Raw genomic sequence first — 4,630 nt, forward strand, 5'->3', positions numbered from 1 at the left:
GTCCTTCCCCGAGGGCCCCCTTGTGACCATGCCTGTCTTAGGTTGTCCCTCCCTTGAGGAATGTTATCTGTCATTGGCTAACTGGTCATCTGCCCTGGGCCAAGCAGGGTGAAGTAAAGGGGGTGGAGGGAGTGCCCCTGCCAGGGAGATAAGCTTTGTCTCCTTAGTGGTTTAGGGTCCCAAAGTCCTTTACTCCTGTAGGGAGGGGTTCTTTTATCTAACAGTCAGGGTCTCCTGCTTAACTTTGACTGCCCAGGAAGCCCTTCTCCTTGGTACTCAGTATTACCAGTGCTGACATGAAAGATTCTGCAATGAGCTAGTTCAGTTTAGCTAACACTTTTGCCAGTTCTGGCCAAGCTGTGAAACTTCCCTTGGAGTCTTCTTCAGTATGCTCCTTCACTGAAAATTTGACAGTTTCAGGAAGATTGTTTTTGAATTATTTCTAAGGAAATCTCTACAAATGTAACACTCAAACTGCTTATCTGAACCACTTCTTCACAGAGGGTAAGAACTGAGTCCAGGTACATTTTGCTGCTTTGGACCTGCAGGCCATAGCACTTCCATGGTTTCCTTGGGTATCACGTAACTTTCCTGGACTTTGCTGGAGAAATGGTTGCAGAGATTGTGAACATATTTAGCATAACTCTCTGCCAGGGCCATGTCGTATGCAAGTAGGTGGATGTTTAAAGCTCCATATTCATAACTTTTCCCCAAGTTAACAGGTCTCACTTCCATGTTTCCCTTATTCTTCTTGTGTTTTAATTAGGTGTTTGTAACCTCCAATGCCATGGGTGGGCTTAGTCTTGTGGTGCTACCCTCAGAAGATGGGCTTCTCTCCTAAAGTTTCGAACCTTCAGAGAGGAAGAAAGTCTTGCTTAAAATGACACTGTTCCTCAAACACAACATCTTTCCCAGAGCTTTGTTCATCCTTTGTTTCTGCAGCCCGTTATTGCACAAACTGAAAATTGTCCCAAGCATCCTCAATCCCTGGGCTGCTGACAACACTACAGCTGCCTTGAGCAATGCTGTGGTCAGAGACACCAATCCCTGTGCAGTAGAATATATCTGAGTATGATTTTTGACTCTATCTGTGATCTGTCCTTTGCATCCTGGAGTCAAAGAAACCTCAGATTGAAAACAGTATTTTCCATCTGTGGTTAGAAATCCATGGTTAAGAATGCAAAAATACTGTTTTTGATTAGTGGTTTGTTGAATCTGCCAATGTGAAATGAAGGTTAGGAAGAGTCATTTTAGTTATTGTATTGTAGTATGTTCTGTTTTGTTGCATGGCTGTACCATAGTTTGCTTCATAGGTTGTTTATTCATTCACTTGTTGAGAAATATTTGTGTTATTTCAGTGTGGGGTGATTATGAATAGAGCCACTACACATATTGTGCATGTTTTTGTGGGTACATACATAGTTATTTCTCTAGGACAGATAACCAGGAGAGGGATTGGTGGGTCATCGAGAGTATTTCTGGAAAAGTATTTTGATTTTCCAATAGCAATGTATAGGCTACAGTTGCTCTCCATCCTTACAAGTATTTCATGTATTTAATTTAGCCATTGTAATATGTGTGTAGCTGTATTTAATTGTGGTTTTATTTTGCAATTTTATAATGACTAATAATTTGAACATCCTTATCTGAATTTATTAGTTATTTGCATATCCTCCTTGCTAAAGTGCCTGTTCACTATCTTGCCCAGTATTTAATTGCATTATTTTTCTGTATTATTGATAAAAGTCTTTGGTGGATATGTGACTTATAAAAATATTTTTCTGTTTGTTCTTTATCTTTTCATTCTATAAACACTATCTTTCATGGGGAAATCTTTTTAATACTGATGGAGATTTTTATCAATATCTTATTTAATGGATCACGCTTTTGGAGTTAACACCAGGAAATAAAGATTTTTCTCTTTTTTAATAAAGACAATACTATTTCCTAAAAATACATTCCAGGTTTCATTAAATTGTTTTTAAACTTCTGACAATTACCTGTCAGTATGGGTATGTTTCTGAAACATTTTATTCCATTTATCTATTTTCTTCACCAATGCTACACTGTCTTGATTGATTTAGCCTAATATGTCTTATCATCAGCCCATGTGATTCCACAAACTTTTGTTTTGCTATTTTCCTCCTGTTACTATTTCATATAAATGTTAGAACTAATATACATTGTAATTGTTTTGGGGATTTTAAAGGAATTTCATTAATTCTATAGATCATTTTAGGAAAAACTGACATTATTACTTTGTTGAGTCTTCCAATTCATTAACATAACCTTCCATTAATTTAAATCTTATTTGATGTATTTCATCAAGTTGCATAGCTTTCAGCCACAGATACCATATGTACTTTGTTGCATTGATAAATGAGTACTACCATTTAGGGGGTACTGAACATTTAATTGGGAGTGTTGATCATTTAATTTTTGTTTTCTACTGCACATTGCTTCGTATGTAGAAATTTATTTTTTGCTATTGATCTTGTATCCTGTAAAGATATTTTTTATACCTTCCTTGAAATTTTATATGTAGACCATAATGTTGTTTGTGAATAAAAATGGTTTATTTCTTTTCTTCTAATCATTAGGACTTTTAATTTCTTTGGACATTAGGTGGGACTTCTAGAACATTAACTAAGAGCTGTGAGAGTAGTGAACATCATTGTTGTTCTAGATCTTAGCAAGAAAGAATTGATCTTTAAGCATGATGGTATCTCTAAGTTTTTTGTTGATGTACTTTATCAAATGTAAGATTCTCTTCTATTACTAATTTAGTGACACTTTTTATCATAAAAAGATCATAAATTAAAAAAGAAAACATTTTTCCTGTCTTAATTGATATCGTCATGGGGACTTTCTCATTTAGACTATTAAGGCAGTACATCACTGCCTTAATATTTGAATATATCAGATAATACTTGAATATTTAACCAGCATTGCATTTCCAGGATAAATTTCACTTAGTCATGTTCTTATGTTCAGGAGGAGTTTGTTGTACATTAAAAAATTATTTTTACTGCTTCTATCTGATGTCAGTATGAAGGTAATAAAATCTCAAAAGTAGTTGAGAAATATTTTCTTTTCTATTTTTTAGAAGAAATTGTGTAAAATTTGTGTTGTTTCTTCTTTAAAGTCTGGTAAGATTCACCAACAAAATTACTATGCCTGATGATAAAAATTTCTTGGAAACTTTTAAATTATAAATACAATTTAATTAATAGTTATGGAAATATAGTTACCTATTTTACATTGTGGGAGTTTTGGATAATTGAGTTTCTAGAGGAATTAACACATCTCATCGATGTTACAAATTTATATTTTTAGAATTCTTTATAGCAGACCCTTATTTTCCTTTTAATGTCTGTGTAAAACTACTACTCCATTTCTGTTGTAGATAGATTGAATCTTGTCTCTCTTTTAATCCTCTCTCAAGGACATGTTTTTATTGACTTTAGAGAGTAAAGGAGGGAGGCAAAGGGAGAGAAAGAGAGAGAGAGATGCCAATGTGAAAGAGAAACGTCAATCAGTTGCCTCCTGTAGGCAACCCTGATCAGAGATCACTCCCACAACCTTGGTATGTGCCCTGACATGCAATTGAACCCACGACCGTTTTTCTGTGTGCGGGACAATGCTCCAGCCAACTGAGCTACCCAGCCAGGCCTCTTCTCTCTCTCTCTCTTTATAGCTAATATTTCTCTATATTTGTTCATTTTATTTTTATTTAAATAACCGGTTTTTATCTTTATTATTTTTCATCTGCTTGATTTAGATTTTGTTTGCTTCGCTTTTTCTGGATTCTTTACGTGGAAGGTCAGATTATTGACATGAGATCAGTGTTTCTTTTTATTTTATTTTTTATTTTATATTTTTAAAAATACATTTATTGATTTTGGAGAGATAGGAAAGGAGAGGCAGAGGGAGGGAGGTGGAGAGAGAGAGAGGAACATTTATGCAAAAGAGAAATATTGACTTCTTACCTCCGTATGTGCCCTGACTAGGAATTGAACCCTCAGCCATTTGGTGTATAGGATGATGCTATAACCAACTGAGCCACATTGGTTAAGGTGGAATCAGTGTTCTTTTTAAGGAAAATACCTCTATAAATTAGCCTCTAAACACTGCTTTATTTATCAGCATCATAAACATTTTTCTGTTGTATTTTTATATTCTTTCAGTTCAAAATAATTTCAATTTTCCTTGGGATTTCTTTTTAACCCATAGATTATTTAAAGATTTTTTTTAATGAACCAAGACAAAGTCTATCTTTGTTAATTGCACATTTGTCGTTGTAAAAAAATCCGTATTTTTCTGTTGGGAAGAATATTTTTGAATGTTAATTAAATCCAGTCAGTGGATGATTTAATTCAGCTTTTATATACCCTTTTATTAGTTTCTATTTATTATTATTTTCTTTTTTCTTTATATATATTTGTATTTTTAAATTTAATCTTTATTGTATTTTTTCCAATACCATTTAGACCTTTTATAGCCTCCACCCCCCAGCAATGAAAATTATTATGGTTTGATTGTTTCCCACCAAAATAGTATATTGAAGTCCTAACCCCCAGTGCTACAGAATGTGATGTCATTCAGAAATAGGACCATGACAGGTATAATT

General features: G+C 34.1%; 1 pseudogene; it reads right to left on the minus strand.

Moving 5' to 3' along the window:
* Nucleotides 1-316: 316 nt before the first annotated feature.
* On the minus strand, nucleotides 317-3,508 carry LOC118974400 (39S ribosomal protein L48, mitochondrial-like; annotated as a pseudogene).
* Between the last annotated feature and the right edge of the window lie 1,122 nt (nucleotides 3,509-4,630).

The sequence above is a fragment of the Sturnira hondurensis genome, unplaced genomic scaffold (genome assembly GCF_014824575.4).
Source record: "Sturnira hondurensis isolate 20B ecotype Veracruz unplaced genomic scaffold, ASM1482457v3 Scaffold0019428, whole genome shotgun sequence".
Taxonomy (NCBI): domain Eukaryota; kingdom Metazoa; phylum Chordata; class Mammalia; order Chiroptera; family Phyllostomidae; genus Sturnira; species Sturnira hondurensis.